This window comes from Petromyzon marinus, chromosome 58 (assembly GCF_048934315.1).
Source record: "Petromyzon marinus isolate PM22_M1 ecotype Great Lakes invasive population chromosome 58, UKy_Petmar_22M1.pri1.0, whole genome shotgun sequence".
Lineage (NCBI taxonomy): Eukaryota > Metazoa > Chordata > Hyperoartia > Petromyzontiformes > Petromyzontidae > Petromyzon > Petromyzon marinus.
Window position 1 is genome coordinate 454,580 of NC_133724.1, and position 14,348 is coordinate 468,927.

Sequence of the window (14,348 nt, forward strand, 5' to 3'; positions counted from 1 at the left end):
ATTATTGGTTGGTAAGATATTATTCCCGTCAATGAATAGTGACGATAATCCGTAGACTCTAATCACTGTAGAATATAAAATAACTATGGGCATATTTTGGACGAAATAAGTAACACAGCAATGGAGTTACTCAATGTATTATTTACCTAAAAATGTTTGTGACTCTATCGGATCTATCACAGACGTAATCCAAAGTGTGGTGAAGGTGTAAAAGCAATCCTATGTGCATCTATAAATCTGTATTTAAGTGGATATGAATCAGATTCATACATGAATACGTTTCACCCAGAGCAACTCCTGTGAGCATTATAGTCATGAAGACTAATTGAATGGTATTCACTCAGCGCCCGGTTAGCTCAGTCGGTAGAGCATCAGACTTTTAAGAGGAATGTGAATTCATGTCAAAGACATCTGAGGGTCCAGGGTTCAAGTCCCTGACTGGGCGTGCTGTTTTATCAGTTGTTGGAATGATATTGTTCTCTTAAATGTTTCGTCACTTGATTCGATCGACTCAAAATACAGGATATAAGAAAATAGTGAAAGGCATCATCTTTGGTTCTTTTGGTAAAGTCACGTAGCTATAAAATAAATTATATCACGACGTTTCGGGCGCAACACAACCACAGCAAGAAACAATTTCTGGCAAGACTACCTCGGCAGTACCTAACTCAGCTCACTTGGTCTCTCTAAACAAGGGCATTTCACTGTCCCCAGATGATTTTCTCGTCAGCTTTGATGTAGTTTCTCTGTTCACCAAGGTTCCTGTGCCTGACACCTTAGCAATAATTGAAGATTTCGTCCAACATGGACTGAATCCTGATGTTCCTACTCTGGTTAGGCACTGCCTTACCAACACTTACTTCACCTGATATGGTAATTTCTACAAACAAAATGAAGGTTCCCCCTTATCACCAGTGATAGCGAATGTTTTCATGGAGAAATTTGAACCAGATGCCATCCAGACATCCACCCTACGTTCTTCCTTGTGGAAGAGATATGTAGATGACACTTTCGTCATTTGGCCACATGGCCTGCCAGCATTTAACCAATTTCTCAACCACATTAATTCAATACACCCATCCATCAAATTAACCATGGAAATGGAGAAGGATGGTAAGCTACCATTCCTGGATGTTTGTTTGTGAAGAGACCTGATTGCTCGTTAGGACACTCTGTCTGCTGAAAGCCACCCACACAGATTCCTATCTGAAACCTGATTCCCACCACCATCCGGCACAGAATAATTCTCTCATCAAAACACTACACCATAGGGCCCACAACATTTCTGACCAACACCAACTAGCCAGTGAACTGGAACACGTACACCAGGCCCTCAAGATGAATGGGTACTCGGACCGCATTATTCGCAAAGCTGTTTCTCCAACCATGGAGAAACAACCCCTTGAGACGCCGATCAAAACCATGACGTTACCATACATAGCAGGCGTTACCAAAATGATTTCCAAAATCTTAAACAAATACAAGATCCAGGTCCGATTCAGTAAAGTACATAAAATCCGTGATCTAATCCGACCTGTGAAAGATGTCATTCCTGACATGCAATATCCTGGAGTCTACAAACTAAGTTGCACCTGTGGTGGCTGTTACATTGGGGAAACGAAATGACATCTCTGACCGTGTCCGTGAGCACAAGGCAGATCTGAAACACGGCAGAACCAACACCTCTGCTGTGGCTGACCATTGCTATAATGCTGTGGGCTCTCATGATATTGTTCTGTCCGAGACCAAAGTACTCTGCAAACCTTCGGGCTACTATCAAAGGTTTGTTCATGAAGCCATCCAGATATATAAATATAGACATAACTTCAAACGAGAAGATGGATAAAAATTGAGCAATCATTGGAAGGATGTTATTTACCAGGTAAAACCTTAACTGCTTTATGGCGTTGCCTTCATATCCGCATCTCCAGTTTCTTTTTACGTCTCCCACTCCCAATTTAATGACGTTCACTCAGAGCCCGATTAGCTCAGTTGGTAGAGCATCAGCCTTTTAAGAGGAATGCGGATTCGTGTCTATGACATCTGAGGGTCCAGGGTTCAAGTCCCTGACTGAGCGTCTATTTTATTCTTGGTTGGTAAGATATTATTCTTGTCAATGAATAGTGACGATAATCCATAGACTCTAATCACTATAGAATATAAAAGAGACATGGGCATATTTTGGACAATATAAGTAACACAGCAATGCTGCATCTTCAATGTATTCTTTACCTGGAAATTATCGTGACTCTATCAGATCTATCACAGACAAAATAGCGCATTGATTTAAATAATATAAAAATGTTTGGTCACTTGATTCGATCGACTCTAAACACAGGATAAAATAAAAAGTGAAAGGCATATTTTTCGAGAATGTACATCACACAATTACAAAACTTTCAATATTCCTCATTTCCGTATTTGTCCCTTCAAGTAATATATATTTACACAGACCTGATCGAATACAGACTAAATAGAATATATGTAATGTATGTTTACATGTATAATGGGTTCAACTGAGTCGCAGACGAAGACGTGGAGGCAACACATCTATTCAGTTCCAACACACGGGGTAACTTTCCCCTTAACAGAATAACAACCTATGGTGGTGATCACCAGGCTAGCTACACTAGTTACCACGTGACTGGTGTAGTTAGCCAGGTGGTGATCACCAGGCTAGCTACACTAGCCACAACGTAACTGCTACTACGGACTGGGACCACGGCTTCGGCCCAGGTCCACGTGTTGGAGACTCATTGAACGGACAAAGTAGACGAAGGGTTTCTTCCAGGATGAACAACAATCCCGGTCTCTCTTGGGACCTGGCTTATATTCTCTGTGGCGTGGCCACCTCCGCCCTTGGCCACGCCCACCTTCCAGAATTCTGGGGAAGGATCAGGGTCCCAATCACGTGACCACCCCCAGCCCCCTCCTGGGGCCCCCTTGTAGACGTAACTGGTCACGTGTCTTCCCAGGGCAATCAGAGTGCCATGGCCTCGAGGAACCTCATCCTTCGGCCGGCACCCTTACACCCTGACCTGTGGGGTCGGCACTGCACGTCAAAAGTGGTGCCATCCAGCGCTGTCATTCAGCGCTCACCGGCTCCCTCTAGGGCCGGGACTACACCTACACCACCGTGGTATCCGCGATGTCACTACACCGCACGCCGTGCCTCTCCAGGGCAGGCACTGCACGCAACATGTTGACATCCAGTGATGTCACTACACGTGCATCATATATCATTGGCAGTGCTGTGAAGGTGTATCGTCTGTACATCTATAAAATCTGCACTTGTGTAAATCTATAAAATATATCGTGGCCATGTATAAATCAAATTCAAAAACATGGACATGCACCATTGAATGCAAGCACTGTGAACATTATGCAAACATTTATATGGAGAAACGAATGTGGTAGGTGATATCTCTCACTTTCATTTGATATTTGATCCCCCATTTTTGGAATGACATTCCCTTTCATGAAGGATAATTTAATTATACTCTTTGGTTCTATTCGGTAAAGTCACGTAGGTAAAAAAAAATAAAACAACAAAAATCACGACGTTTTGGCCACAACACAAGCGGCATTCATCAGGTGAAGGAACCAGACTGTCTCGAGGACAGCGCTGGAGTGAAACACAGCCACTCTCAGACTGCGACCTTTAAGCTGTGTGCGAGGAAACAAGGTGCCTTGACAAAGGAATTAGCATAAAAATAGCATTTTATTGGCCGACTTAGCATGATGAGGTGGTGTACATGCGGGTGAACATGCCGGTTGGCGAGGGGGGGAGGGGGAACTTACCTATTGATGGTGTGAAAAGGGAATCTTTAAGTTCTGCGAAAGTTTGGGGTACCACTACTTGAAAAATATACTGTACCATTGAAAATTAGTTTAATGTTTTGTTCTATTTAGAACATCTTTCCAATGGTTGCTTAATTTGAAACCATCTTCTCGGTTGAAATTGTGTCTGTGTTTGTAGATCTGAATTGCCTCGTGAACAAATCTCTGATAAAAACCCGTGGGTTTGCAAAGAAACTTGGTATCGGAGAAAATTATATCGTGATCACCCACAGCGTTGTAACAGTGATCAGCTACGGCAGAAGAATTCGTTCTGCCGTGTTTCAAATCTGATTTGTGCACGCGAATTCGGTCAGAGACATGTCGCTTTGTCTCCCCGATATAGCAATCACCGCAGGTACAACTCAATTTGTAAACCCCGGGGTACTGTAAGTCAGGAATGACATCCTTCACGGATGGGATCAGATCACAAATTTTGTGTACTTTATTGAACCGGACCAGGATCTTGTGTTTGTTTAGAATTTTGGAAATCTTTTTAGTAACGCCTGCTATATATGGTAGTGTGATGGTTTTGACCGGAGTATCAAGTGGTTGTTTCTGTATGGAGGGAGAAACAGCTTGGCGGATGATACGGTCAGAGTATCCATTCCTTTTGAGGGCCAGGTGTACATGTTTTAATTCACTGGTCAGGTGGTGTTGGTCCGAAATGCAATGAGCCCTATGGTATAAAGTTTTGATGAGATCATTCTTTTGGGCTGGGTGGTGGTGGGAATCAGGTTTCAAGTAGGAATCTGTGTGGGTGGGTTTCCTGTAGACAGAATGCCCCAATGAGCCATCAGGTCTCCTCTCAAACAGAACATCTAAGAATGGTAGCTTTCCATCTTTCTCCACTTCCATGGTGAATTTGACGGCGGGATGTCTGGAATTGATGTGGTGTAGGCAGAGACTGGTTAGCTCAGTCGGTTGAGCATCAGACTTTTATAGAGGAATGTGATGTAAATTCATGCCAATCGACATCTACATCTGAGGGTGCAGGGTTCAAGTCCCTGACTGGGCGTGCCGTTTTATTATTGGTTGGTAAGATATTATTCTCTTCAATTAATAGTGCCCATAAGCCGTATACTCCAATCAATGTATAATATTAAAAAACTATGGGAATATTTTTGGACAATATTAGTTACACAGCAAGGGAGCATACTCAATGTATTATTCACCTGGACATTATCGTGACTCTATCGAATATATCACAGACTATATATCATATTTATGTAAGTAATGTATAATGCAAACCGTGGTGAAGGTGTAAGAGCAATTTTACGTGCATCAATAAATCTGTATTCACGTGAAACTATAATATGTATGGTCGCTGGATATAAATCAGAATCAAACATGAATACATTGTTCATTCAAAGCAACTCCTGTGGGCATTATAATCATGAAGACTAATTTAATGATACCCTTTCAGAGCCCGGTTAGCTCAGTCGGTAGAGCATCAGATGTCTTAAACACGAATGTGGTATTCGTGTCTAAGACACCAGAGGGTCCAGGGTTCAAGTCCCTGACTGGGCATGCCTTTTTATTATTTGTTGGTAAGATATTATTCCCGTCAATGAATAGTGACGATAATCCATATACTTTAATCACTGTAAAATAAAAAATAACCATTGTCATATTTTGGCCAATATATGGAACACAGCAATGGAGCATACTCAATGTATTCTTTACCAAAAAATTATCGTGACTCTATCGGATCTATCACAGACAAAATATCATATTGATGTAAATAATACATAATCCCAAGTCTGGTGAAGGTGTAAAAGTAATCCTCTGTGCATCTATAAATCTGTATTTACGTGAACCTATAATATATGGTCGCTGGATATAAATAAGATTCATACGTGAATACATGCTTCATTCAGTGCAACTATTGTGAGCATTATGGTCATGAAGACAAATTGAACGCTATTCGTGCAGAGCCTGGTTAGCTCAGTCGGTAGAGCATCAGATGTTTTAGACATGAATGTGGAATTCGCGTCTAAGACATCTGAGGGACCATGATTTAAGTCCCTCGCTGGGCGTGCCGTTTTATTATCGGATGGTAAGATATCATTCTCTTAAATTAATAGTGACGATAACCCGTATACTCCAATCACTGTAGAATATAAAATAACAATGGGAATCTTTTTGGACAATATCAGTTACACAGCAAGGGAGCATACTCAATATATTATTCACCTGGACATATCGTGACTCTATCGAATATATAACAGACTATATATCATATTTATGTAAGTAATGTATAATGCAAAGCGTGGTGAAGGTGTAAGAGCAATTGTATGTATATCTATAAATCTGTATTCACGTGAACCTATATTATATATGGTCGCTAGATATGAATCAGATGCATACATGAATACATGCTTCACTCAGAGAACCTCCTGTGGGCATTATAATCGTGAAGACTAATTGAATGATACCCTCTCAGAGCCTGTTTATATCAATCGGTAGAGCATCAGACTTTGAAGAGGAATTTGGACTCATGTCAATTGGCATATAATGGTCCAGAATTCAAGTCCCTGACTCGGTCTGATGTTTTGTCAATTGTTGGAATGATATTATTCTATTAAATGTGTCGATACTTGATTCAATCGACTCTAAATACAGGATATAAGAAAATAGTGACGGGCATATTTATCGAGAATATAAATCATGACATTACTAAACTTGCAATATTACTCATTTCCGTATTTTTCCCTTAACGTAATATATGTTTACACAGACCTAATCTAATACAGACTAAATAGGATATATGTAATGTATGTTTACATGTATAATGGGTTCAACTGAGTCGCAGATGTAGACGTGGAGTCAACACATTTATTCAGTTCCAACACACGGGGTAACTTTCCCCTTAACAGAACAACAACCTATGGTGGTGATCACTAGGCTAAGTACACTAGTTACCACGTGACTGCTACAGCGGACCGGGACCAACAGCTTCGGACCGGGTCCACGTGTTGGAGACTCATTGAACGGACAAAGTAGACGAAGGGTTTCTTCCAGGATGAACAACAATCTCGGTCTCTCTCGGGACCTGGCTTATATTCTCTGTGGCGTGGCCGCAGCCACCCTTGGCCACGCCCACCTTCCAGAATCCTGGGGAAGGATCTGGGTCCCAATCACGTGACCATCCTCAGCCCCCTCCTGGGGCCCCTTTGTAGACTTAACTGGTCACGTGTCCTCCCGGGTCAATCAGAGAGTCGTGGCCTCGAGTAACCTTATCCTTCGGCCGGCACCCATACACCCTGACCTGTGGGGTCGGCATTGCACGTCAAAGGTGGTGCCATCCAGCGCTGTCATTCAGCGCTCACCGGGCCCTTCTAGGGCCGGGACTACACCTACACCACCGTGGTATCCGCGATGTCACTACACCGCACGCCGTGCCTCTCCAGGGCAGGCACTGCACGCAACATGTTTACATCCAGTGATGTCACTACACGTGCATCATATATCATCTGCAGTGCCGTGAAGGTGTATAGTCTGTACATCTATAGAATCTGCACTTGTGTAAATCTGTAAAATATATCGTGGCCATGTATAAATCAAATTCATGAACATGTACATGCACCATTGAATGCAAGCACTGTGAACATTATGGAAACATTTATATAGAATAACAAATATGATAGGTGATATCGCTCACTTTTATTTGTTATTTGATCCCCTATTTTCGGAATGGCATTCACTTTCATGAAGGATAATTTTACTATTGGCACGCAGAGCCCGGTTAGCTCAGTCGGTAGAGCATCAGACTTTTAAGAGGAATGTGAATTCATGTCAATAGACATCTGAGGGTCCAGGGTTCAAGTCCCTGACTGGGCGTGCCGTTTTATTATTGGTTGGTAAGATATTATTCTCTTCAATTAATAGTGACCATGGGCCGTATACTCCAATCAATGTATAATATAAAATAACAATGGGAATATTTTTGGACCATATCAGTTACACAGCAAGGGAGCATACTCAAAGTATTATTCACCTGGACATTATCGTGACTCTATCGAATATATCACAAACTATATATCATATTCATGTAAGTAATGGAAAATGCAAAGTGTGTTGAAGGTGTAAGAGCAATTGTGTGTGCATCAATAAATCTGTATTCACATGAAACTATATTATATATGGTCGCTGGATATGAATCAGAATCAAACATGAATACATTGTTCATTCAGAGCAACTCCTGTGGGCATTATAATCATGAAGACTAATTTAATGATACCCTCTCAGAGCCCGGTTAGCTCAGTCGGTAGAGCATCAGATGTCTTAAACACGAATGTGGTATTCGTGTCTAAGACACCTGAGGGTCCAGGGTTCAAGTCCCTGACTGGGCGTGCCTTTTTATTATTTGTTGGTAAGATATTATTCCCGTCAATGAATAGTGACGATAATCCATATACTTTAATCACTGTAAAATAAAAAATAACCATTGTCATATTTTGGCCAATATATGGAACACAGCAATGGAGCATACTCAATGTATTCTTTACCAAAAAATTATCGTGACTCTATCGGATCTATCACAGACAAAATATCATATTGATGTAAATAATACATAATCCCAAGTCTGGTGAAGGTGTAAAAGTAATCCTCTGTGCATCTATAAATCTGTATTTACGTGAACCTATAATATATGGTCGCTGGATATAAATAAGATTCATACGTGAATACATGCTTCATTCAGTGCAACTATTGTGAGCATTATGGTCATGAAGACAAATTGAACGCTATTCGTGCAGAGCCTGGTTAGCTCAGTCGGTAGAGCATCAGATGTTTTAGACATGAATGTGGAATTCGCGTCTAAGACATCTGAGGGACCATGATTTAAGTCCCTCGCTAGGCGTGCCGTTTTATTATCGGATGGTAAGATATCATTCTCTTAAATTAATAGTGACGATAACCCGTATACTCCAATCACTGTAGAATATAAAATAACAATGGGAATCTTTTTGGACAATATCAGTTACACAGCAAGGGAGCATACTCAATATATTATTCACCTGGACATATCGTGACTCTATCGAATATATAACAGACTATATATCATATTTATGTAAGTAATGTATAATGCAAAGCGTGGTGAAGGTGTAAGAGCAATTGTATGTATATCTATAAATCTGTATTCACGTGAACCTATATTATATATGGTCGCTAGATATGAATCAGATGCATACATGAATACATGCTTCACTCAGAGAACCTCCTGTGGGCATTATAATCGTGAAGACTAATTGAATGATACCCTCTCAGAGCCTGTTTATATCAATCGGTAGAGCATCAGACTTTGAAGAGGAATTTGGACTCATGTCAATTGGCATATAATGGTCCAGAATTCAAGTCCCTGACTCGGTCTGATGTTTTGTCAATTGTTGGAATGATATTATTCTATTAAATGTGTCGATACTTGATTCAATCGACTCTAAATACAGGATATAAGAAAATAGTGACGGGCATATTTATCGAGAATATAAATCATGACATTACTAAACTTGCAATATTACTCATTTCCGTATTTTTCCCTTAACGTAATATATGTTTACACATACCTAATCTAATACAGACTAAATAGGATATATGTAATGTATGTTTACATGTATAATGGGTTCAACTGAGTCGCAGATGTAGACGTGGAGTCAACACATTTATTCAGTTCCAACACACGGGGTAACTTTCCCCTTAACAGAACAACAACCTATGGTGGTGATCACTAGGCTAAGTACACTAGTTACCACGTGACTGCTACAGCGGACCGGGACCAACAGCTTCGGACCGGGTCCACGTGTTGGAGACTCGTTGAACGGACAAAGTAGACGAAGGGTTTCTTCCAGGATGAACAACAATCTCGGTCTCTCTCGGGACCTGGCTTATATTCTCTGTGGCGTGGCCGCAGCCACCCTTGGCCACGCCCACCTTCCAGAATCCTGGGGAAGGATCTGGGTCCCAATCACGTGACCACCCTCAGCCCCCTCCTGGGGCCCCTTTGTAGACTTAACTGGTCACGTGTCCTCCCGGGTCAATCAGAGAGTCGTGGCCTCGAGTAACCTTATCCTTCGGCCGGCACCCATACACCCTGACCTGTGGGGTCGGCATTGCACGTCAAAAGTGGTGCCATCCAGCGCTGTCATTCAGCGCTCACCGGGCCCTTCTAGGGCCGGGACTACACCTACACCACCGTGGTATCCGCGATGTCACTACACCGCACGCCGTGCCTCTCCAGGGCAGGCACTGCACGCAACATGTTGACATCCAGTGATGTCACTACACGTGCATCATATATCATCTGCAGTGCCGTGAAGGTGTATAGTCTGTACATCTATAGAATCTGCACTTGTGTAAATCTGTAAAATATATCGTGGCCATGTATAAATCAAATTCATGAACATGTACATGCACCATTGAATGTAAGCACTGTGAACATTATGGAAACATTTATATAGAATAACAAATATGATAGGTGATATCGCTCACTTTTATTTGTTATTTGATCCCCTATTTTCGGAATGGCATTCACTTTCATGAAGGATAATTTTACTATTGGCACGCAGAGCCCGGTTAGCTCAGTCGGTAGAGCATCAGACTTTTAAGAGGAATGTGAATTCATGTCAATAGACATCTGAGGGTCCAGGGTTCAAGTCCCTGACTGGGCGTGCCGTTTTATTATTGGTTGGTAAGATATTATTCTCTTCAATTAATAGTGACCATGGGCCGTATACTCCAATCAATGTATAATATAAAATAACAATGGGAATATTTTTGGACCATATCAGTTACACAGCAAGGGAGCATACTCAAAGTATTATTCACCTGGACATTATCGTGACTCTATCGAATATATCACAAACTATATATCATATTCATGTAAGTAATGGAAAATGCAAAGTGTGTTGAAGGTGTAAGAGCAATTGTATGTGCATCAATAAATCTGTATTCACGTGAAACTATATTATATATGGTCGCTGGATATGAATCAGATGCATACATGAATACATGCTTCACTCAGAGCAACTCCCTTGAGCATTATAATCGTGAAGACTAATTGAATGATACCCTCTCAGAGACTGTTTATATCAATCGGTAGAGCATCAGACTTTGAAGGGGAATTTGGATTCATGTCAAAAGGCATCTGAGGATCCAGAAGTCAATTTGGCGTGATGTCTCATCAGTTGTTGGAATGATATTATTCTCTTAAATGTGTCGTCACCTGATTGAACAAATACGTTCACCATTCATTGCATGCACTATGAGCATTCAAATCTATTTTAATCGATCAACGGATGTTACTTCGTCTCTACTGGTCAGTGCGTGGTCAGAAGCGAGGAAGACACAGATAAGTGTCCACTCTACACAACCAGCTGACGAGCATTCCCGGCAAGGCTTTTCACGGTCTCACTCGGGTCACTTTCCTCGGCCTCAGCGATAACAAGTTGCCTTCTCTTCCCGTGCGAGTGTTGAGAAGCTGAAGTGAAACAAACAGGAGAGGTGCTGCAGTGGCGTAGCTATCGAGTGTGGAGGCGGTGCAACTGCCCCGGTGCCTATGGGTGTGACGTACTCAGGAGCGAGGCTATGCAGAGAGTGAATATATATTATACAAGGGGCAAGCATTTCATTCCTTGCTCCAGGGACTCTGTTAACAACGCTGCACCACAACAGAGATGTCTCAGTGAGATGAGTGAAGACCTGGCTGGGGTCTTCATGCTCCGCTGGTGGGACCTTAGGGGCTTATTACCGTGTGATGAGGTTCACACTGTGACAATGTGGAGATTCGGATATTGAATGTAGGTTTCAGCCACTCGTTTAAACTGAGGTCTCAAGTGGGTTGCATACCTTCCCAAATTTATATATGATCCACCAACCCCTCATCAAAAGCGAGGATCGGCCTGAATGCCCGGTTTATCAAACATGGAAATTAAAAGTGAACGTTGGAATATCAAATGAAGACTCATTATCATGCGTTTTTAGGCGTTTTACGGTCTCACTCGGCTCACTTTGCTCAGCCTAAACGAGAACAAGTTGACTTCTCTTCCCGTGTGAGTGTTGAGAATCTGACGTGTTAACAAACAGGAGAGGTTTGTAGCTATCGGGTGTGCAGGCCGTGCCACTGCACTGAGGCCAATGTACGTTGAACTTCTTTCGCACCGTACGTAGCCAACCGTGCTAATCGGATTTGTGGGGAGCGTTAGTGAGAGTTATTCACGTTCGTTCATCTTCTGGCAGTAAATCCGATCTTTTGAATCGGCTGGAGGGGCCCAGGCGAAGGCTGTAAAGAGGGGAGTTAGAGAAAGGGTCGAGTCTCATTCGGCCCACCAGGGGCCATGCTCATCACGCTACAACACTGCACGAATGATTCAGGAAGATGAGTAGTTGTTCCTCAAAGGGTTTATAATGTCGGTGGCGAGATGTTTACTACCTCGCCTGATATACAGAAGTCCATGGGTTCAGTCCTGACGCCTGTTGTATATTTGAAGTTTCCAACGTTCTCCCCGTGGTCACGTAGATTTTGCTCGGCGTCCGACGGTTTTTCCCTCCACATTTAGAAACATGCTTTTAGAGTATTTGGCTGCTATAAATTTCTGCATGATGAGCAAATTTGTTGAACTATCATTGGCCAGATCGCTTCTGAAATATGAGCTAAGAGCTCAGTGAGCTTTACCTGGTAAAATAAACAATAGTTCATCCATAATACTGGTTTTTTTGTTAGATCGCGTAAATATATGTGTCGTTAAACCCGCCACCACCCGACACAGCCAACTAGCAAGATGTGAACGTGGCCAATTCGTCACTAGTACAGCACACCGGTGTGTTGGAAAGCCAAGCCACAACATTGACAATCCGAGTACGACGTTTCGCCAGTAATTACAACTAGCTTCATCAGGCGACAGACAGATTTGTGGAGAATTCCGCCCGTTTCGTTCCTTAAATAGAGGCGTAGATGTGGTGACCACCCTTGTGTGCTCTTCTTCTGCGAGCCAATTGATCTTGTAATTCCTGTCCATTGTGTGTACTAAAATAGCCATACCAACGGCACTCCCTATTGAAGTATGGTGGCCTGTATAGGCATGCATTTAAATAATGCCTTATTTGATTATTCTCTTCCACGCAGCACTAAGGCGGTAGCTATCTGAAAGGTAGAAAAAAAATCAATTTTGTGAGATTTTCTAATTAGTCTGGGCCAGTAGTAACTAGTTTTGCACGGAACTTCAACATTATCAAAATCAATTGAGTGTCCTTGTTGGCACGCGTGTTCTGCTACTGCTGACAGTAGCAGAACCAAAATTTGTTACATTTTACTTCTCTGTTTCAGCGATCTGCTTACCTCTCCTATACTTTGCACTCCTATTGTGGTGTGTATTGTTTGTTGTAAAGTTCTGACCCGTCCTGACTGAACATCTGTGATAAAGAGCTTTATACATAATAGAGGTGGTTGGGTTAGCTCATCGGATTCCTCCATAATAAACAAATCTTCAGATTCTGATCAAACGTAGCATTACAAAACAGACCGCTTTGTTTCCTTTCAACCATATTGTGTTAAACTGCCACACAGCACGTCCACACAGCACACTCACCCACTCACTCACCACTCACCAGGTCCAAACAGCACACTCACCCACTCACTCACCCACTCACCACACAGCACGTCCACACAGCACACTCACCCACTCACTCACCACTCACCAGGTCCAAACAGCACACTCACCCACTCACTCACCCACTCACCACACAGCACGTCCACACAGCACACTCACCCCCTCACCCACCCACTCGCCACACAGCACCTCCAAACAGCACACTCACCCACTCACTCACCCACTCACCACACACCAGGTCCACACAGCACACTCACCCCCTCACTCACCCACCCACTCGCCACACAGCACCTCCAAACAGCACACTCACCCACTCACAACTCACCAGGTCCAAACAGCACACTCACCCCCTCACTCACCACTCACCAGGTGCACACAGCACACTCACCCACTCACTCACCCACCCACTCGCCACACAGCACCTCCAAACAGCACACTCACCCACTCACTCACCCACTCACCAGGTCCACACAGCACACTCACCCACTCACTCACCCACTCACCACTCACCAGGTCCACACAGCACACTCACCCACTCAATCACCACTCACCAGGTCCAAACAGCACACTCACCCACTCACTCACCCACTCACCACACACCAGGTCCAAACAGCACACTCACCCCCTCACTCACCACACACCAGGTCCACACAGCACACTCACCCACTCACTCACCCACTCACCAGGTCCACACAGCACACTCACCCACTCACTCACCCACTCACCACTCACCAGGTCCAAACAGCACACTCACCCCCTCACTCACCACTCACCAGGCCCAAACAGCACACTCACCCACTCACTCACCCACCCACTCGCCACACAGCACCTCGAAACAGCACACTCACCCATTCACTCACCCACTCACCACTCACCAGGTCCACACAGCACACTCACCCACTCACT

General features: G+C 43.1%; 6 non-coding genes across 6 annotated transcripts; all 6 read left to right on the plus strand.

Annotated features, from left to right (window-relative positions):
• Window positions 1-345: 345 nt before the first annotated feature.
• TRNAK-UUU (transfer RNA lysine (anticodon UUU)) lies at window positions 346-445 on the plus strand. Its single transcript has 2 exons — window positions 346-382; window positions 410-445. It is a non-coding gene; the product is annotated as a tRNA-Lys (tRNA).
• Window positions 446-4,742: 4,297 nt separating this feature from the next.
• TRNAK-UUU (transfer RNA lysine (anticodon UUU)) lies at window positions 4,743-4,855 on the plus strand. Its single transcript has 2 exons — window positions 4,743-4,779; window positions 4,820-4,855. It is a non-coding gene; the product is annotated as a tRNA-Lys (tRNA).
• A 409-nt stretch (window positions 4,856-5,264) lies between these two features.
• Window positions 5,265-5,367, plus strand: TRNAL-UAA (transfer RNA leucine (anticodon UAA)). Its single transcript has 2 exons — window positions 5,265-5,304; window positions 5,332-5,367. It is a non-coding gene; the product is annotated as a tRNA-Leu (tRNA).
• A 2,212-nt stretch (window positions 5,368-7,579) lies between these two features.
• Window positions 7,580-7,680, plus strand: TRNAK-UUU (transfer RNA lysine (anticodon UUU)). The gene is made up of 2 exons: window positions 7,580-7,616; window positions 7,645-7,680. It is a non-coding gene; the product is annotated as a tRNA-Lys (tRNA).
• Window positions 7,681-8,089: 409 nt separating this feature from the next.
• Window positions 8,090-8,192, plus strand: TRNAK-CUU (transfer RNA lysine (anticodon CUU)). Its single transcript has 2 exons — window positions 8,090-8,127; window positions 8,156-8,192. It is a non-coding gene; the product is annotated as a tRNA-Lys (tRNA).
• A 2,212-nt stretch (window positions 8,193-10,404) lies between these two features.
• On the plus strand, window positions 10,405-10,505 carry TRNAK-UUU (transfer RNA lysine (anticodon UUU)). Its single transcript has 2 exons — window positions 10,405-10,441; window positions 10,470-10,505. It is a non-coding gene; the product is annotated as a tRNA-Lys (tRNA).
• The last annotated feature ends 3,843 nt before the right edge of the window (window positions 10,506-14,348 follow it).